This window comes from Suricata suricatta, chromosome 7 (genome assembly GCF_006229205.1).
Source record: "Suricata suricatta isolate VVHF042 chromosome 7, meerkat_22Aug2017_6uvM2_HiC, whole genome shotgun sequence".
Classification (NCBI taxonomy): domain Eukaryota; kingdom Metazoa; phylum Chordata; class Mammalia; order Carnivora; family Herpestidae; genus Suricata; species Suricata suricatta.
The window spans coordinates 119,033,950-119,056,121 of NC_043706.1; the positions used below are offsets into that span (position 1 = coordinate 119,033,950).

General features: G+C 42.6%; 1 long non-coding RNA gene across 2 annotated transcripts; it reads right to left on the bottom strand.

Moving 5' to 3' along the window:
* Positions 1 to 1,982: 1,982 nt before the first annotated feature.
* On the bottom strand, positions 1,983 to 7,818 carry LOC115295487. 2 transcript variants are annotated; one of them, XR_003910425.1, is made up of 4 exons: positions 7,773 to 7,818; positions 5,527 to 5,661; positions 4,583 to 4,698; positions 1,983 to 2,092 (listed from the first exon to the last, which is right to left on the bottom strand). It is a non-coding gene; the product is annotated as an uncharacterized LOC115295487 (long non-coding RNA). The 2 variants fall into 2 exon arrangements; XR_003910424.1 differs by lacking the exon at positions 1,983 to 2,092 and adding an exon at positions 4,331 to 4,482.
* Positions 7,819 to 22,172: the final 14,354 nt, after the last annotated feature.

A 22,172-nucleotide genomic window follows, 5' to 3' on the forward strand; every position in this document is an offset into this window, starting at 1 on the left:
CTGGCCATCACTTAGTTACCACAACACCTTCCTAATGCAGTTCTTTGTTGAGTACGGAGAAACGTGAGCACCAAGAAGAATACTTTTCTGTCCAACTAAAAGGAAATACTTTGGGGGCATCCAGGTGGCTTAGGTCCAACTTCAGCTCAGGTCATGATCTCACAGTTCATGAGTTTGAGCTCCACATCAGGCTCTGTGCTGACAGCTCAGAGCCTGGAATCTGAATCCAATTCAGATTCCATGTCTCTCTCTCTCTCTCTCTCTCTCTCTCTCTCTCTCTGTCTTTCCCCTGCTCTCTCTCTCTTTCTCTCTCTCTCAAAAATAAATTTTAAAAAATACTTTAAAAACAGGCAAAAACTTTTATGAATTCCCTTCCATGGTAACAAATTCAATTATTTACTCCTTGATTCATTTAAGAATTCTTTCTGGGACACATCCCAACTCTCAGGTGCTCGAATCAGAGCTAAATGAGACATCGTCCTTGGACTTGTGGTGCCCATAGTCTGGTGAGGGCAAGATGTATAGACCAGGCATTGTGGATACAGGGCAGAGAAAGCAATAAACAGATATTAGCCAGGTGCTTTGGGAGTAGAGGAGAAGGAGCCATATCTGGGAATCATAAGGAAAAACTTTGTCTAAATATGCAAAATCCAATAAGTGAGGAAATTAGGTCCTAGAACTCTTCCAGGAAAAATTTCATCCCCTACAATGGAGAAGACATAGCTGAGAACCAGCACGTGGGCATTCTGACCAGAGGAATGTCAGCATTCATTGCCACATCACCAAACAGAATAGAGAGGTAGGTCTCAAGACCACTGGAGTAGGAATAGAAGGCCAGAAATAGAGAGAATGCTCCAGAGAGAGTCTACTAGAAGACCAACCTAGACATCTATAAGCCACTTGAGAAATAGTCAAACTAGACAGCTTGGAAAATGCATTCTCAGCTGCTCAAGCAGACAGGCAGACCAGCTTAGGCTGACTCTGGGTCACTCTCTAACATTCTAGGTACCTGTTGGTCAGAGCAGTAAACTGTCACTTTACACAGCTGAGATTGAAGCATAGCAACTAGCATTTTCTTTTTCCAGGAGCTGATGCAATACCAGAGCCAGTGTGTTCGCCTGTTTCTGCATGTGCCTGGGAGATGTCCGATTGGCTCTACTGACTAAACCTCAGACCTCTCAGACATTGTTGGGTGCCTCTCAGGGCAGGCTAACACTAGGATGAGGACAGCGAGGCACATAAGATGCAAAGTACAAGGAGATGCTTACTGCCAGGAGCCCACCCTGTACTTGCACCATCTGGGAGAGTGTTACCTGAAACCCACCTCTCCCCAAAGACTGGCATCCAAAGAAGGTGGAGGAAATTCTATGACAGGTAGATACTTGACATCTAGTGAGGGACAATGAGTAGTCTGGTCAATTTCCCAAGGATCTATGATTAAAATTTCCCATTGACTGAGTAGCAGAGGCTGGCAGTGTTCCTAATGCCTGGTCTGAACATAGACTTTATGATTTCTTTTTTTAAAGGAAAAATTTAATTCATCCCTTAACTTGCCACTCTCCATGAGCCCCCTTCACTCTCCCAAATTGAAAGTGTATTTCACAGGCCCCTGCTTGCTCTTTTAATTGAAAACAGAGATTTGAAATATATGCCCTCTGAGAAAAGGTTTCCCTGTAAGATGGTTCTCTAATTCTGTTGTGGCTTAAACCTTGCTTGCAACACCTGAATCCTGCTAAGGAGAGCCAGCTCTCATGTTCAAACACAATTTTAAGATTAGTGCACATCTACCACAATGCCCTCTGGCTCATTCTCCCGAAGGAGGCTTGAAATTGGCAATCATTTTTATAAACAGAGAAATAACCACAAAATTGTCAACACATTAAATATATGGCTTAACAACTACGTAATCCAGAGAGAAAACATAAACATTATTATTTTCATTATACATCTGATTGTTTCTTTGTGATCCAATTTGCTTTAGCTTCATTATTTTCCTTTTAAAAAAAAAGGTGAAAATGATCATAAATTTGTATTCATGTTTGACTTTTCATGAAATTCCTTTTCTTCTATCTTGATTCACACTAAAAAAATCCTATTTGGGAAAGAGGACAAAATAATGAGAACAATTGTTTATAAGGCAAGAAAGATACATTTCCTTTATATAGCAACACGACTTCAAAAGAAATGGGCAGATTTCCCTCAAAGGACAAGAGAAAAAGAAAGAAATATGCTGTGTTTCACAGAATCATGCATTTTTAGATACAAGACAAATTACACCTAAGACAGAGTACATTCCTTCCTTAACACATAAGTCATAGATTCTCACTGAAACTTTAAAATTTAAATAGTTTATTACCAAGTTGGTGTTCATATAACACATCAGTGCTCTTCCTGCAAGTGCCCCCCTCCACGACAATCACCCCCTTCCCCTTCCCCCCTTCCTCCTTAGCCCTCAGTTTGTTTTCAGCATTCAAAAGTCTCTCTTGATTTGCCTCACTCCCTCTCCTGAGCTCTTTGCCCCCGCTTTCCCCTTCCCATGGTCCCCTATTAGGTTTCTCCTGCTAGACCTATGAGTGAAAACATATGGTATCTTTCCTTCTCTGCCTGACTTATTTCGCTTAGCATGACTCCCTCCAGGTCCATCCATTTTGCTACAAATGGCCATATTTCATTCTTTCTCATTGCCATGTAGTATTCTATTGTATTTATATATATATAAATCTTCTTGATCCATTCATCAGTCGATGGACATTTAGGTTCTTTCCATGATTTGGCTATTGTTGGATCTACCCAAGGGATACAGAAGTGCTGATGCATAGGGGCACATGTACCCCAATGAACCTTTTTTTAACACAGCTAAGGATGAGCTGTGACAAGAAGAATGAGCCCTGTGACAAGAATCCCCTGGTGCCAGGCTACCAAGCAAAGTCCATTTCCCAGGGAATCTTCATGCCGTGCAGGAAACTCAAAGGTTGAGTGGAAACCTTCAACAGCAGGGAACTGTGGGCCTTTCCCTCAGTGATTCATCACCATCAGCCATCAGGCAAACTGTCGTCAGAGTCTGAGCATAAATCACTTCATCACGGTCAATGGTAACTTAGAGCCAACATAAAGACCATTGAAGTCTGAATGCAATTGAAGAACAATGAACTCACTTGTCACGATTAACTTCAGAATATTTTATACAGTTAAGAGCGAGAAGACAGAGGGATTATAAAAAAATATAGTTCATCCAACTATAATTGTAAAGGCACCTTCAGATATTTAGAGAAATTTTTAGGTTTCTGAAACTCTTCTATTCTATATAAATTTGTTAATAACATGCATAAATCTCTATGGTGATAAGTAGAAATTTGAGGCAGCAATAAATGGGCAGTAATTACAAGAGCAGTTATAGAAGAAATGGCCACCATTTACAATATCTTCTTTCACTGAATCCCCACAAAAATGTTGTGAGGTGAGGTGGATATGTTATTCCTATTTTGCCAATGAGAACACAGAGATTCAGAGGGTTAAGGAAATTTGCTCCAGGGCACAATTTTTGTTAGTAGCAGTGCTGGGATTTGAACCGGGGGATGCAAGTCCACACTCATCTTCATATAAACGAGGCTGCTTAATCCAGATGACAACTGAGTTTGTTATGATCATTCTGCTCAATGGTGACAAACCAAAATGATGTGTATCCAACAAGTTATTTCTGTGTGGTTGCAGGATTAACCTCACCCTAGAAGCATTACCACTTAGAAAAGAAGTTTTTGTGAAGCCTGTCAAGGCCCCAGTCAATTTTGTAAGACTCACGGTCAGCGGGAGACAAATCTGGTGTGTGCTGGCAGTTCTTTGCTTCCAGTTCGATTTCCTCTCCTTCTCACCTGTTCTGTGCCCTGGGAGGCTGACCTCTATGAACTGCAGGAAGGCTAACCCTTCCTCACCCTCTGGGAATTGGTTCAGCCATAGAAGTCTCTAGCAGGGGATAGTGGGTGGGAGATGATTGTACTTTGTATTTTGTTTCTCATCTGCCCATTGGCTTGAGGATTGGCGGGGACCATATGCCTCCTCATAAGACTACACTGTGCTTTCTTCAGCTTCAGCTCTCTCTCTCTCTGTGTCTCTCTCTCTTCTTCTCTTACCCTCTCTTCCTCCTCTGCTCTCCCTTGCTCTCTCTCCATCCCTCCCTTCCTCCTCACCCCCTACTCTCTCACTTTCTCCAAGAAATCCCTCAATCCCCTTGAAATCGCTGGCTGAGAGTAGTTACTCAGCCTGGGTTGCCCTTAGAAAAGAGCCTGAAATGAAGGCCGTGTTTATATGTGTTTATTTAGGAATGTATCTCAGGGAGCAGTTGTGAGAGGTGGGGAGAGTGAAGGGGAAGGAAGTAAACCCCCAAACAAGGATGAATTCTTGAATTGGCTGCTGCTATCGTCAATTGGTGCTCAATCCCTCAGAATCTTCTGAGGAATCTTATGGAATATATTACAGAACAGTCAGCTAGGGGAGAAATAGAGAAGTGGGCATCAGCTGGCTTCCACTCCCCTTCCCGAAGGGTGGCGCACTGGCACTAACTCGCCCATCTACAGGTTATGCATACCTGAATGCCAGGCAGCCCAGTCACTGCATCAGAGAAGCCCCAGCACAGGATGAAAGAGGCCTCACAGAGCAGGTCAACGGTAGAGAAGCTGGTAGAAACCCATGTGGAACTCCTCTCTGCAGAAGGGGGAGGAAGGGGGAGGGCGAGAGGGCTTGTGGAAATGACGCCCTGCTCCTGCTGGTCCTGGAGTTCTTTACCACCCTCTCGTTTTGTTTGTTTTTACTTAACCCCACCACTTACTATACATGGTTCTTTAAAATCTCAGCTACCCTCATGATATATGTGCTTCTTGTTATAACCCTGCCTTGCTTCACTGGTATTCTGTGTCCTTTCAAACTTTCCTTCAGAGACCCTTCCTTTCCTTTCCTCATTGTTTTCTCACAGGCAATAACTCTTTAATGGTTTTATGCTCCCCTCTTGTCAGGGCTGGAAGGTGTCTTTCCCAAATTTATATTCTTTTTGGAATCACAGAGTGTCACCCTATTTGGAAATAGTTTTTTTGCAGATGCAAATAATTGTTAAGATGAAATCATAATGGAGTAGGACAAGGCTTTAATCCAATATCACTGGGGAAGAAGAAGAGACACATATCTAGAGACGCAGGAAAAACAGCTTGGAATGTGAAGGCAGAGAGATAGGCTTATCCAAGGGAAACCAAAGATTTCTAGCAATCCACAGCAGACAGGAGAGAGGCGTGGAGCAGATCCTCTCCCCAAACACCCAGAGGGAAGCTGATCTCACACTTCTAGCCTCCTCCAGAACTGTGAGCGAATACATTTCTGCTGTTTGGGTCACCTGGTTGTGGTCATGTGTTATGACAGCTGAGGAAACTAGTACACACCTTGATCAAGGCTGTGTACTTGATCAAGGCTTGACTCCTTCAAAGTCCCACAGAGCTCTACAAAGCCTCATGTTTCATTTTCCCTCAGCCCATCAAAACATACCTGTCATGGGTTTCTCCTTCAAGGCCATAGCCTTTACCTGCTGAGAGTACATGGGGAGACTGAATGTCTAGCTTCACAATTAGCTAGCATGATGTCCAGCGATACAGCACATCTCTTCCAGTCATACTCTCCTGTCTGTTTTTTAAAAAATTTTTTTAACTTTTATTTATTTTTGAAAGACAGAGAGAGACAGAGCATGAATGGGGGAGGAGCAGAGAGAGAGGGAGACACAGAATCCAAAGCAGGCTCCAGGCTTCAGAGCTGTCAGCACAGAGACCGACAAGGGGGCTCGAACGCATGGATCATGGGATCATGACTTGAGCTGAAGTTGGACACTTAACTGACTGAGCCACTCAGGCTCCCCATCTCCTGTCTGCTTAAGGAAGCATTTTAAAGAACCCTTAATGACCAATGAAAGGAGAGAGTTATAGGCCACTCCTGGAACCGTACCCTGCAAGGCACCGGTTGCCCATAGTCTACCAGCTTGAGTTGAGAAGCTCAACTAGTGCGGAGACATCCTAAAATCCAAATATCTGCCCCCCATTAGTAACCCCAAAAGGAGCCACAACGAGGACTATGGGTATACAGTCCACTGCAGAGTAAACCTGTGGGTCAGCCAGGTTGGGAAATAGACACCACAGTGTTTCCTGTAAGCACTCCTTTACACACACTTGCTGCTCATTCCCACTGGTCCCCCTTCCGTGCCTTCCCTGGAACTCTGCTCCACCATATGATTAACTGTACCAGAAGAAAAGATCCATGGTAAGAATATGCAACAGGCTTCAATTGGTTTGTTTCTTAGATGTCATCCTTTAGATGAAATATCAGGCTAAAATGAAACCTTGCATGCCACAGGTCTTGTTTTGTTGTCTTGTTAGTGTTTGCATATGGTGGAGAGTGGAGAGGTAACCTCGTACCTCTCTGCTGCTCTGCTCTCTCCCCACAAGTGTGGATTTGAGAGATGAGCTCACTCGTTCCTGGTAACTGGAGACCTAGAGGAAGGTATGAGCCCCCTAGAGTGTCGGTCTTCTCACCCATGGGCTGGGGAGAATGCCTCCTTGCAGTGTGGCATGAGGACCAGCCAAGGACATGTGGCTATGGCATCACAGAGCAGCAGGTGCACAGCAAGCTCACTACTCTTCCTCCTTCCAGTCCCATTGTAAGTATCATTTTGCCTGGTTACTTTGGTTGTACTCATTTATGCTTATTTAATTTTTTTGTGTCTTATCCCCCCAGCTTCATTGTAAATTCAAGGCCAAATATTACGTAGATCATTATTTAAAAAAACATCAGTCATAGCATTTACGAGGCATCCTGTGTCCGGTGCCACCCTAAGCACTTCACTTACCCAATCCTGACAATGACTGACTAAGGTAGGACATGAACCTCACTATGCAAATCTGAAGAGTGAGGCTTACTTCAGACCACTGGTTCATAGTGAAACCAAAATTTACAAAAAAGTCTGTCTTAATTGTAGAATCTGCTCCCTTAAACACAGCACTTGTTTCCCACTATCAGATGCATAGGAGGGACTCCATAGCAATACTTAAATATTGCAAGCAGAACTTGATATTGATCTATAAGATACCATACAAGAATAGATGTGCATGTTAGTGACAAAACTTTCGTGAAAAAGACTTGTATTAAAATGAAATAAAATTTATTTCATGATTACTCAAAAAATACATTCTCTCCAGTTTAAACTTTTCCCCACTACATTACCAAATTGCTGAAGTCAGTTGTCACTAAATTCAGTGATGACTTCTCAGTCAGTCCTCTTGTTTCTTTATCTCTCTGCAGCACTAGATGGAATTGATTAGGCTTTTCCTTGAAGCACTGCCTTCACATGGCTTCTAGAGCACCAGATCTCGAGTTGCTTCCTATCTCACCAAATGATTCCTTCACTGGCTCCTCCTTTCTATCTGTTAAGGCTGGGATGCCCCTGGACTCAACCCTTGCCCTCTGCTATATCTACACTCACCCACTGCATGATCTCATCCAGTATCACAGTTTTAAGTACCGTACACTCAGTTCTGCTATGACACAACATAGCATTCCTAAAAATCACCATGCCCTGCAAAATCCCACAGTGACAACCACGGGGCTTATAGGACAAATGTGATGGGGGCACAAGACTCAAAAACGTCACATACAAAAAGGAGAGGCTGCTAAAAACAATAGCACAGTTTCACACACATTAGATGGATAAGACACGCATGAATACTACAATAAATATAGTACTTTACCTTGGCAGAGAGGAACTTCGCTTGTGAAAGGGTTGTAGCCTGTGAGTTAGTGTGACGTCATAGAAAGAAAGTGTTCTGAAATCAGTCAGGTAAAGTGTAATGACAGACAGGGATGAGGGTGGCTCATGATATGTGGTGAACTGGTGTGGCTGGGGTAGGTGTCAGGGGTGCGTGCCCATATTTTGGGTTTTCTTACACAGTTCAGTTCCTCTGGGGCAGTTTTATGCACTCGTTCAGTGTTTCTTCCAGAATAAATTTCATATGATCAGATGTGAAATCCCCATGATGTTTACATTGTTCCCCCACTATATCAATCTATATTAGATCTGCAAAGACACTATATATAAATAAGGCCACATTCATGAGTCTTGGGGGTTAGGACTTCAACATATACTTTTGAGGAATGCAATTCGACTTGAAACTCAAACTTTGACCCCAAATTTCTAGAAGCCTCACTTAATGTCACATTAAGATCTTTTTCTAAAAAGTTTTGACAGTTTCCAATAGTAAGAACAATATTTTACATCATGCCCTAATGCACACTCGTACACACAGATACACACACACCTGAAGCTCAAGTTCACAGAACTTACTTTGTGTGATGTAATCTGACATCTTCCATCTTATTCTACCAGAGAGAAAAGTTGCTACTCATGACCCACTAACTGATTTTATGGCACACTCGTGAGTGTGACCTATATTTTGAAAAAACACCATTCTAGAATGAAAACAAAAGGTCCTGTTCTTGTGATTAGGCTAGGTGCTAAAGGATCCTTCTTAAGTCTACTTATTTGTAAGTAGAAAGCATGTGATCGCCATTGATTGCTTGGCACAGGACACTGATAAGCTTGTGTTTAATGATCTGTCTTTGTTCTCTACAATTCCTCTCACTATATTTTTGAAATGTTTATTTTTTGAGAGAGAAAGAGAGTGCAAGTAAGGGAGGGGCGGAGGATCCGAAGCGAAGTCTGTGCTGACAGCAGACAACTGGATGCAGGGCTTGAACCCACAAACTGTGAGGTCATGACCTGAGCTGAAATTAGACCTCAGCCTGTAAGGATGCAGGTCAGATCCGGCCCTCACCACCGGGCAGTCCCAGCCTTCCCGAGCCGGTCGTAGTGCACCTCCGTGGTGGAGATGCACCGGGCAGCCTTGGGGCGGGGGGAGGCGTCCCCCCCCCCACGCCAGCCGCAGGTCCGATCCAGCCTTCCCCATTACTTAAAGGGGAAGGCACCGGCTTCTCCTGAAAGGGCGCGCATTAAGGAGGAACAACTCCTGCGGTGCCCAATCGGGGGAGGCCGCCGATACCTTTGACCTTTCTAGAGGCAGGCCTAGTCACGCCCCACGTCGGGCGTCCTGGGCCCACTCTGATTGGTCAATGCTCCAACTATTGTGATTGGCTCCCACAACTGCCAGTATTGATGGGGGAGCAGGGATTGGATCACTGTACACCTCTCATCATTTCCTGTCACTCCCCCTCCCAAAGGCCTAAAAGGCCCTGCCCTGCCTTAGTTCAGGGATCTCTCCACATGGCCAGTGGGTCGGCTGGTGACTGTGAGCCAGAGCTTAGGCTTGAAATAAAGGCCCTTTGCTTTTGCGGGCGTGATTTGGTCTCCCTAGCAGTCTCTGGTGTTTGTTTTGGGGTGATTTGGGGCGATTTTAAAAACTTGGGCACAACAAGCGGAAGTGAGATGCTTAATTGACTGAGCCACATAGGAGCCCCCTTTCACTATTTAAGACTCATTCCGTTTAGGAATGTAGATCCCCCTCCCCACTCTCAAATTTGTTATATTTTGGTCACTTTGTAATCTTACAACTCTTCTTGCCCACTGTTGTGTCACACAGCAGACTGGATCAAGTTAACCGCAGACTGGTGCCTCAGAAAAGACCATGGAGACAGGATAGGCAGGAAGCTAAAGCTTGAAGGCAGAGACAAACTGACAACTTATCTTTCATCAGCTGTCCTTGTCACGAAGATTAGAAAGCCAAGGTGCTCCGCCACTTTCAGCTTCTGCTAGTCTTTTTTTTAAATGCTAATTTTTGAGAGAGAGTGAGAGAGAAGGCAAGGGAGACAGAGAATCCCAAGGAGGCTCCACACTGTCAGCACCAAGCCCCATTCGGGGCTCAAATTCTCAAATGGTCAGACTGTGACCTGAACCCAAATCAAGAGCCAGATGCTTAACTGACTGAGCGGCTCAGGCGCCACCAGCCTCTGCTAGTCTTTGTGGTCTACACGGGGTTTTGCCCTCACTCCTCATCAGCCCCTTTGCCTGGTGGGCTGTCTTTTAGGAGCTTGAATATTGGTGGTGGGTGTCCTGTGCCAGCTCCTGCCACCAGCATTGCTGCCCACTCTGCCGCAAGGGGGGACCTCCCCCATGTCACTCCAGCCCATAACTCACTGGATAATCCCGAAGAAATAAATTTGTGCTCCTGGTGGCTCCGATATTTTGTGGGAGACCAACAGTCTATTGTGCTAACTTTCCAAAAGAATATTGTAGGCGGGGAAGCTTAAATAATGTGCTCCTGTCACACCATAAATTAGTTGTAAAGTTAGAACCCAAACTCACATTCCTGGTTTTCCTGGGTGTTTTCCCATGAGCTATAAAAGGTCTTCATCTTTTCACTAGATTGCCAAGGGCAGGCCCTGTTTTATCTTCAAATGAACCAGGATAAGTAAAACTTGTTCAGGAAATTCTATTGTTCTCTGAAGATAACAAAGTTTTACATTTGTTGTAAATATCTATTAAGTTGTGGTCTGACCTTTCTTTTCTCATAATTCTCCTGGCTTTTCTCTCTAGCAGCCCCCCAACACCCCACCCCCATCTCCATTCCTCACATTCCACATGAGGAGTCTAAGCTTGGATCTCCTAGAAGGAGCCAAAAGAATTATTTTCCTTCAAAGACGAAAATCCTTGCTTTGCATACTTTAAATCTCTCTGAAAGCAGTCTGTGTAAGAATTGGTTTGTCCACTCAGTGTGATTTGCTTTTTTTCCTACACACACAAAAGCTGTATTTAAATTTATGGTGCTTTATAAAATCTACAGCATCATATATATATACACACACATATATATACACACATAATATATATATCTATATATGTATGTATTTCAGGGTGAAAATACTTAAACTTACAGAATTTTCCATGGGTTTTCTAGCATTACAACAATTGCATTGGAAACAGTTCTAGTGATTTAACTAAGGTGTTTTATTTTATTTATTTACTTATTTTTATTTTTGTTTTTTTAAGGAAAAAAGCGAGGGGTGCCTGGGTGGCTCAGTCGGTTGAGCATCTGCTTCAGCGCAGGTCATGAACTTTCAGGAGTTTGAGCCCTGCATAGGGCTCTGTGCTGACAGCTCACAGCCTGGAGCCTGCTTCAGAGTTTGTGTCTCCTCTCTCTGCCCCTTCCCCGCTCACAATTTCTCTCTCTTGAAAAATAAATGAACATTGAAGAGCAAGAGCAAGCACGAGTTGGGAGAGGGTAAGAGGGAGAAAGAGAGAATCTTAAGTGGGCTCCATGCCGTGTGGGGTTTGATCCCAAAATGCTGGGACCATGGCCCAAGCCAAAATCAAGAGTTGTGCGCCAACCCACTCGGTCATCCAGACATCCCACAAATGTGTTTTAGATAGAACTGTAGAGTTTTCTCTAAAGCTTAAATCTTCTGCGAAGACCAGCTAACAACTGAACCTCCCTCTCTTACCTTTTCTCTGCTTTTTCTGGTTCTCACCAAGCATCCACATTCCACATAATCTTGCATACATGCTATTGACTACTGATCCTTCTGGCCCATTGTCAATGTCTTCAGAGGTCATAAGATGTGCATATACTTTTATGGAGTCTGCAGTTAATGCTTCATGGAAATTGGCTGCCATTGGGGGATGAGAGAAGCTAAGGGGTTTCCCTCTAATTTGCACTCCTGAGTACACCATTCAGTTCTTTTGGAAAGCCCCTCTGAGAGAAGTATTTTAGCCTTTAAAAACAAAGGTTTTTGCTTCTGCAGTGATACAGAACCTTGACATTTCAGAACTGAAAGGAACAAAATTCAATGACCCCAGAAAAAAACAATAGTGAGAAAATAAGTAAACCAAGTCTAGTATAAACAGAGGTAGAAAATCATTATTTATTACAGAAATAAGGCATTTAAGGGCAAGCAGGAGTTAAGATTAAACACAAAAATGGGAGATGTTTTTAAAACAAAAAATACTTGGCAAGGTCTCCTTGGGCAGCTTATGGTCGCCAACAATTTGTTTCTGGTTCTGTGAAGTTATTCGTTTCACTCAAAAGAGGGGTTTTCCACTAATAAATCTAAAAATTATCATACAATAGCATAAATTCATGATCCATTATAATAGTATTAGTGTTTATTCCCGCTATTGTCAAGCTTCCATATGGCGTCTGTGGGATGAGGCATTTATGGTTAGGCTAGGTCATTTTTCAAGCTGGCATTATATTTGGTCAGCTATGAGTAATAGAGTCCCTAAATACCGTGCCTAGACCAAATAGGAGTTGACTTATTCTTACATAACAGAAGTTGGTAGGGTGATTACTGAAGTTGCTTCAGTAATCCAACAATGGAAGGACCAATCAATGTCTCTGTGATTCCCTAGCCCTGCCTTTTCCCCATGATTACAAGATGACTGCTAACACTCCAACTATCAGATCTACATCCCTCAAAAGGGAAGATATATGTCTTTTTTAATGATGCAAGCAAAATTTCTCAAAATTCACAACTGATTTTTACTTATATCTGATTGTCAAAAACTGTGCTGCTTGGCCATTCCAAGGAAGTATGGACTTTTTTAAATGTTTATTTATTGTTTTTGAGAAAGAGAGAAAGAGAGAGAGAGAGAGAGAGAGAGAGCATGAAATGGGGACAGAGTATCTGAAGTGGGCTCCATACTGACAGCAGAGAGCCTGATGCAGGGCTCAAACTCATAAACCATGGATCATGACCTGAGTCAAGATTAAGAGTCGGACACTTAACCGACTGAGCCACCCAAGCACCCCTGGACTTTTGAATAGAGGAAATAAAGGGAGAATAGATTAGAAATGAGTGATGCATCAGCCAACTCACATCTGCCAGAGCTCTTGTCGGGATCTTTCTGATATGTGATAATGTGGAAACATCCCTAGAAATGAATGGCTTTGAGAGCTGAGTTGGCTGAGTTCAACACTTCTGTGTCATCTCGTATTGGGGTGTATTAAAGATGAGAAATCAAATGGAATCTTAAAAGTGTCAGTGGTAGATGAGATATTGGACTCCCAATTATGGCTACATCCTCATCTCCCAAACCTCTGACCTTGTGATAGAGAGATGGGATGATTATCATGGACGATCGGGGTGAAACCCAGTGTTCCTGAGAAGAGAAATGTGGCTGTGTCAGTGTCACAGGTCAGGAGATAAGATCATGGCAGCAGGTGCACAAAGACAAGGGAGGACTTGTGAAGATGCTGTGCTGTTGTTTCAAGATGAAGGAAGGGGTCGCAAGCCAAGGAAGATCATGGCTTCTAGGAGCTGAAAAACTCAAGGAAATAGATTCTCCTCTTGAGCCTCCTGGAGGAATGCAGCCCTGCAGGCACCTGGATTGTAAGACCTCTGACCTCTAGACTATGAGATAATTCGTGCTATTATAAGCCACCAAATTTGTGGTAATTTGTTACAGCAGCTGCAGGAAACTAGTATAGTGGCCCAGGTCAGATGAGAATGGAGGCTTTGAAAGGCTCTTGAAAAGTAAACGTTAGGGGTGCCTGGGTGGCTCTGTTAGTTAAGCCTCTGACTTTGGCTCAGGTTATGATCTCACAGTCTGTGAGTTCAAGCCTCATGTCAGGCTCTTGTGCTGACAGCTCTGAGCCTGGAGCCTGTTTCAGATTTTGTGTCTCCCTCTCTCTCTCTGCCCTTCTCCTGCTCGTGCTCTGTCTCTTTAAAAGTAAATAAATATTTTAAAAAATTTTAAAAAAGAAAAGTGAAAGTTAGTATCTCATAATAGCATGGCTTCAAGCCTCAGAATTATCTTCTATGGGGCAATAATAATTGCTAACACTTACTAAATATTTACTGTGTGTTTGCAAAATGCACTGTAGGCATTTCATTACACCCTTGAAACAACCTTATGAGGTACACACTAATAGTATCTTCCATTTTTTTTCTCAGTACAGATGAATAAACGGCCAAAGGCCAGGGCCAGGGGCTCTAGGGAGTAGAGTGTGGACGATTGTGAGACACGTGCTGGGACGGGTGGCAGGTCACTGCCAAGGAGGGTCTGGGGACAGCGGCACAGGTTCACCAGACTCCTTGAAAATAGCTGGCTACCACATCACTGGCTGGGGACCCACAAGACCATGTGGGGCACAAAGGGTCACTTAGGGGATTCTCCTTGCTCTTTTCATGAACGCTGGGAAGAACTTGGACCAGAATTCTAGCTGAACAACTTGGTGGGAACATTGAACTGCACAGAGGTCCCTTTGTGCTTGCCCTGCCCTGGGAGAGTAGCCAGCGGCTGGTACAAACAGAGGAAATATGTCTGTTAAAGGCAATCTAAATAATTTCTCAATAATTTTAGAGAAAAATGACGCTGCTATCAGAATACCAAGGTATTCTAGTCTCCCCAAAGTGATGTTTGAATCCTGATGAGGTTCCAACAAACAAACATAAAGCACCTCTCACTTCTCATGGTTCTGATACAAATGAGTTTCAGTGGATACAACATATACAAAGCAAAGGCTGCCTGTTTTAAGTTCTCAAAGGAATGAAAGGGAAATAATCCAGAAAATTACTCTGCAAGAATTCAGATGTTAAAAATAAATTAGATGCTACTGCCTTGAATATGATATCTATCAAAAGCAACTATTTTTATAGTATTCTAAAAATCCTAAAAGGATACATACAAAAAAACCCTAATTCTTTAAAATTTAATGATATTTATGAAGAAAGCTTCAAAACCTTCAATTTATTAACTTATTTGATGGTAGTGAAAGATGTTCCCAATGTAAGGGAAAATATGTTTTTAAAAAGTGGTTGATGAAATCATGCGTAAGAATAGCTAACAAATACCATCCATTTAAATATGTTACATTTGCAAACATCAACATCAAAGTGAGGGCGTAAGAGTAGCCAAGTTTTATATTATCAAAATGAACACAATCTCAAAGGGACATTTAAGTCCATTGTTTAACTTACCTTGATGTGTTCTATTTTTGTAAAAAAGGAAAAAAGGAAACCAAACAAAAATACCTCTTTTCTAAGACCTTCCCTTTTTCTGTGTTTAAACTGGATTTAGAACCATTCTAGAATAACCCAGGGTCCCCGAGGACAAGTGGGGAAAAAAGAAAATGTGTCTCATCCTCAGGGCACAGAGGGGACACACAGCCAAGGAAATGACACAATAAGGTGTTCAGGTTCAAAAAGCAAATCAGATCAAGGGTCAAGCGGTCAGTTTACATGACTTATGGATGATTATTTGCGATCTTTATGCTTCACTCTTTTTACATCATCACCCTTTGTCCTACAAGATGACAGTCCTGGCAGTTACTTCCTGTGTACGTAAGGGGGGCTGGAAGGGATGAGGCATAACCGGCCTCCTCATCCCCGTTTCCTCCCGTGTTCATGTCATATTCAGACTATGACCACAGCTTCCAGGACCCGCGGCTATTTCTGGTGATGCTTCAGATCTGGCACAATGGGGAGATTAGAATTAACCAGTGGTTTTCCACGTGACAGGCTTCCTCATCATTTCCAATTCTTGTCACTTGCATTGTGGGACTTCTAATTGTGTTTAATATACACTCGAAGGATTTCTCCTGCCCATTTTCAGAATCTTCCAGTGGGAAGATTAATTTTTTTTTCTCATTCAGCACAAGATTTTAGGGACACATATGAAGGATTAATAGGCCCTAACCAAGTGAAACAAGTCAGAGATGAAAACCGTGGAAACAGCCAACACTCAGATAGTGTCTCTATGTGCCTATTAGACCCATTCCCTCTTCATTCTTTTTGTCCACTTTCAACACAGAGTCATGATTTCTGCCAATAGCTGGATATTGCCCTGGGACAATCCTCCCACAGAGTCACAAGACAAAATTTCGCATGTCCTAGTAAGCTGGCTTCATAGTTTTTAGTGCCGTATCATCAGCTATGACTCTGACCTCTTACAACATATGCCCTGCTCCAGTCAGCATCACCTCTGGGCTTGGTTCAGTGTTATGGCTAAAAGACATTACAAAAAGAAATCGATTTTGCAATCAATAAATTTGGAAATTTGATCACAACTTGCTGGCCTACCTGTGAAGTGTTCTTAGCACACCTTCCCCCTTCTCCCAGTTTTAGTAAGATATATAATTGATATATAAGAGTAAGGTGATTAGTATTATGATTTGATACACATAGATGTTGCAAAATGATGACCACAGTAAGATTTAGTTAGCACATCCATCACCTCACAGTATTACAAATTTTTTCTGTGCGGTACGAATGTTTAAGATCTGTCTTAGCAACTTTTCAAGTATACAATACATAATATTAACTATAGTCACCACGATGAATAGTGATCCCCAAACGTAATCATCTTAAAGCCAAAAGTTTGTACGCTTTGCCAGGCCCTGGCAACCACCATCCTATTCTAGGAACTTATCAGCGTTCATTTTTCTGTGGTCCACCTAATGAGAGTTACATAAAACACTGACTTTTGACATACTTTATCCAGCCTCCCCCTATGTCACACTGAGCCTGGAACATGAGACCAAAGAGATACAGCTCAAAGCAAGTCCTTTGTACGCATGGGATTCTCCCTTTAACAAATACCCCTTAGAGTCCCATTGTGTACAATTCAGAAGTCAATATTTCTTTTCAGTAGCTTGTTTTAAATAAGATAAAAAAGGGAAACATAATTGACTTCTGGCTCTGAATTTGGCAGGGGGGGGCTGTTGGGCCATTTGTGATGTCCTAGAAAGAGAAGCAGCAGTCCAAGAGCTTTCCCCCGCCCGACTTTGTCCGTCCCTGCAGTGGGACTTCAAGGAAATAACAGCCTGAACTTCATCCCTGGTGATAACAGAGCTTGGAGAGAAATTTTCTAAGATTCTAAAGCTAAGATGCATTAAACTTAAGTATGTAGCAACTTTCTGAGCTCTTTGCACATGTTAATTTATTGCCATCTCATAACTCTAGGAGGCAAGGACTATGACTATCTCCACATAACTATGTAGTAGAAACCAACACAGAGAGGCAGGGTCATATGGCAACAGAGTAAAAAGGGACCAGGATTAGAGGGGATGGTTCCTAACAGTAGGAGCTGGCCCTCATCACTGCTGTGGGACAAGTACTTAGAGAATGGATACAGTTGCAGGCACTGGAAGACAACTCTGGTTTTCAGAGATGGAGGCACTGTGAAAAAGCAGTCCTCCAGGTCTGGGAGGCAGACAAGGTTCGTAGGTATCAAGGAGCTCCTGGCAGAGATCGGGAACCAGCTGCCTGGTCAGGATCAGGTCTGGGGATGGAATGTGAAAGCCCAACATGGACCATGATATTGAAACAAGTCTAGGTTATTAAGATTCTGATTCCATCTAATTCTAGTGTGTAGATCTCCAACCCCTGCCCCCACCACCAAACAGTTCTCTGACACCAGCTAGATGTCCTACAATTCAACTCAAGTCTGATTGTGCCTACCTGGAAATGGTGTCAGATTCTACAAGACTCCACCCATCCCCACTCAGATGCCAAATGCAAGGCGGGTTGTCCCCTGTGCTTCTGCCTGACTATTGATTGGAGGTTCTAACAACCTCATCCTTGGGTTCAATTAGTTTGCTAGAGCAGCTCACAGAACTCAGAAGTATTTTACTTAAGAAACTACTAGTTTATTATAAAAGAATATAACTCAGGAGCAGCCAAATGGAACAGATGCATAAGGCAAGGTATGGGGAAAGAGCACAGAGCTTCTGTGAACTCTCCAGATGCACCACTCTCCTCAACAGTACATGTGTTCACCATCACTGACACTCTCTCAGCCCTGTCCTTTTGCATTCTTATGGAGGCTTCATTACATAGGCACGATTCTAGCCCCTCTCCCCTCCCTGGAGGTCAAGGCCAACAGGACTGAATTTCAAACTTTGAATCACAAGGTTGGTTCTCCAGGCAACCTGCTCCCATCCTGAGGTGCTTTCCAAACACCCCTCATTAACATAATAAAAGACAACTCTATCTCTTTCATGCTTTAAAAATTCCAAGGTTTTTTTATGAGCTCTGTGTCTGGAACGAAGTCAAAGACCAAATGTCCATTTCTTATTACGAATGACAATATCACAGTTGTCCATGCAGCTCCTTGAAGAGAAATTTGACAACTGGAACTAAAAGAAGCCAAGCCATCAAACTGTAGTATCAGATGAGGGCTGATCTCAGGAAGAAGTGGGAGAATAGTTAACCCAAGTGGGAAAGAAGACCCCGAGCTGAAAAATAGTCAAGAAAATTGGCTGGACCTCCCCTCCAGCCTGGTCTTGGCCACTCAGAGCCCAGCTGTTCCTGTTTCTACCCATCTTGGCCCAGTTGTGGTCAGGTGGCCCAGCTCTCAGCCAGGAAGAAAAGCAGCAGTAGGCCAAAGCTGTCAGGAAGCCTAAAACACCCAAACTCCCCATGGCATTTACAAGAAAAACACTGGAAGGACTGAAGCACCCAGCAGTAGCGTTTCAACTTGCTCTTGGGGCGCAAGGGTGGCTCAGTTGGTTGAGTGTCCGACTACAACTCAGGTCATGATCTTGCGGTTTGGGGGTTCGAGCTCCGTGTCATGCCCTGTGCTGACAGCTCAGAGTCTGGAACCTGCTTCGGATTCACTGTCTCCCTCTCTCTGCCCCTCCCCTGCTCATGCTCGGTCTCTCTGTCTCTTAAAAATAAATAAACGCTAAAAAAAATTTAAACTTGGTCTTCACGTGGCACTAATCATTGCTCTTCTAGTCAGGGGAAAATAAGTTTTGAACTCAAGAACTCAATAATTCATAATGCTATTTTTTTAATATGGAAAAATAAGAAACAGCCCAAATCTCATGAGACAGCAACAAACTCATGGAACAGTATTTAATCACATAGTATACAGTCATCACACAACAGGTTTTCAAGGAATATTTACTGTCCCAGGAAAATGCTCATCAAGGTATGATGAAAAGCAGACTAACTTACCAGAATATGCTTTGGATTTGCTAGAGGAAATTATATTTATGCTCAGTAGAGGAATTACTCTGAAAAATGCAGCCTTGTTTCACTTAACAAATACATTGCTTCCAATCACGCAATATGATAGTACTGTTATACTGTAAAATACTCAAGATTCATGCAATATAAAAATATTCTTTCACAACAGTTTTATGACATTTTTTAAAAAGTCTGTCACCTGAAATGTCTAGAAATATTTAAAATAACTTAATTGGGGTGAATTTTACCTTTTCTATTAGGTTTTAAACAACTTGGTTTATTTTTCTCCTTTTGGAACTAAAAAATTATAAAATTTAAAGTTACTACATAGGAACTGTAATTATTCATATACACTCTTTCACACAGAAGATTAATACACATTGATCTTGACTTTAAAAAATTAAAAAAAAATTTTTTTAATGTTTTATTTATTTTTGATACAGAGATAGACAGAGCATGAGAGGGGGAGGGTCAGAGAGAGAGGGAGACACAGAATCGGAAGTAGGCTCCAGGCTCTGAGCTAGCTGTCAGCACAGAGCCTGATGCGAGGTTCGAACTCACGAACGTGAGATCTGACCTGAGCCGAAGCCGGAGGCTTAATCGGCTGAGCCACCCAGGCGCCCCTGATCTTGACTTTTAATAGATAAAAATAAAAGTAGTTAAATATTTTCGTTAGGTTATTATCTGACCTAACTACCCGGAGGAAAAAGAAAAACCTCTTTGAGCAGAATTTCAGTTTGGAACAGATTTGAATGGTGCAGACCTTCAGTCAGTATAGACTGAGCACCAAATACAGATAAATTCTAACTTCTTGAGGCTTTGAAACTGTAAAGTAGAGGTAGGAAACTACCCACATTTTTTTTTTTTGCATGATACCTCTGCATGAAATAAAATTTCTTAGGCAAAGGGCACTAAAATCCCACTTCAGTAGACCTCTAATATTTGCTGATCAGGGAGGTGCATGAGCGTTATTGATGGTAGAGAACTAGTTTGTATGTTTTTACAGCCTAATGGCAAGGGTGTGAGTGGCATGGTGTAAAAGGAAGGCAGACTTCAGTGAAAAAGTGCAGTTGGGTAGGCTGATCTCTTTTTATGCACTGACAGAAAGAGGCAAGGTTGGAGATACTAGGTCCCAAGCAACAGGAACCTGAAAAGAGTCAGGACAGGCTGATGGGTGGGTGTGATGACACAGGGCAAGGGTAGCACACAGGAGCCTCAAGAAGCACAGGGAAAGGAGTGTGTGAGCTGGTACCAAGGTGACCTTAAAGAAGAAAGATGAATGGCAAAAAAACTGGGTCAGCTGTATGGTAAGGAAACTGAAGTGGGGGTACCTGGGGAGCCCATGGTGTGACCTCATAGTTTTATTCAAACTAAAGAGTGAGCCTTAGGTCTTGCATGTTTCCTCAGTCTATATCCTCTGCTCCCCCTTTCCCTTAAGAGATACAATAACTAATTCGGGCACCACTGAGAAGTTGCAACTTGGGCTCCCAGGTATCATCCCCCAGCTTGTGGCAGAAATGGGCACACAGAAGATACTGGGTAGTCTGTAGGTATATGAAGGTGAGGAGAGGGTCAGGAGGAGGTCTATGGACAGAAATCTGCATTTTGCCCCACCAATCTTGGGTAATTCCCAGTAGCATCTGGATTTGGCCCACCACATAGGAATGTAAAAATACAGCTGGTACGTGAAGTCCCAGGCAGGAGTATCTGCCGTCAGTTCAGTCAGCCCTGTGCTCGCTGTCCTCCTGACTCACCACAGGCACTTCTCCCACTCTCATTATCTGTCTTTAAGACGTTCAGAATGACATCACTGGATGGCCGGGACCCTTCCAAATGAATGTACTCATTTTGGTTGATACTTCCACCTCCTCTCACTACCCACATCCATTTTTTAGAAAGGACCTGACGTCTGGAAGTTGATGTTCTGTGTAAATTGAAATCAAAAATTAAAAACTACGTGGAGAGAGGAGGAAGCAAATATACAAGCTGATATATTGTCCGTAAAAAAGCCCACAAAGAAGTCGATTCAGGAAGATAAACTACGGTTATCAATATCTACTAACGTCTCAGAAAAAAATTCATTTCCATACTAGAATTAGATTAACATCGGCTTCATTGTATTTTTAAAAATTGTCTTGTACCTTTGAAGGGAAATAATGCAAAGATGCATAAATTTATTCATAACCATCGTGGCAAAAATGATACTAAATATCAACAGCTGTATAAAAGCAATCATTTGGTAAAATCAAAGATGAAAACAAACACAAGGATCCTTGGTCACAAACGTGGACCTTGAAAATCAAGTGGAGTGAAACAATATTGAATAAAACAAGATTTGTTTAAAGCATGGATTTTGAAATGGGACACACTTGGATTCAGCTTAGTTTAACACTAACTAGCTGTGTCACATAACCTTTCTGTGCTTCACCTTACGCACATTTACATCTTTGAAAGCTTGCTTTGAGAGAGAGATGGACGCCTAAGGAAACTACAGCAGAGCCTAGTACACAGAAGCCACCAATAAATGGTACTTACTCATGAACTCCTACAATGCTCCAGACACTAGTCTAGGTGCTAAAGTTATGGTGAGAAATGGGAGAAAGTTTTACTTTAGTGACATGTGTGTTGTGGTGGGGGCAAATAGCCAACAAAGAAGTAGGAGAAGAAGGAAGGGAGGGAGACAGGGAGAGAGGGAGGAATAGGTGGGAGGGGGATTCAGGGAGTGATATTTCCTATTTAAAAAAATATCAGAGTAATAGGGTAGAGGGTGTCTTGCAGCAAAGTGTAGTTACTCTAGCTAAGTAGTCAGGGAAGGATTCTCTAAAGAGGTGACATCGTCTCTGAGTCTTGGATGATGAAAAAGGAAGCCAGAGTACATCAAGATCTTGAGAAAAAGCATTTCCAACCAAAGGAAATGGCAAAAAGACAAGGCTGTGAAACAAGAACAAAGTTTGCATTTTCCAGAGACAAATTAAAGACCAGTGAGTGATGGGACAAGGGACACAAGATTGGATCCAAAATGTTGGCAGGACCAACTCAGGGAAGTCCTTGGGCCCTAACAAAGTTTATATTCTATTTTAATTACAATGAGAAATTATTGGAGGGATTTAAATGGGGGGAGTGATATTATTAAATATAATCTTTAAAAATAGGATTCTGTATGATGTATGAAGAATGGATTGTCTGTGGGTGGAGAGAGTATGAAACCAAGCAGAGCAGTTAGGAGG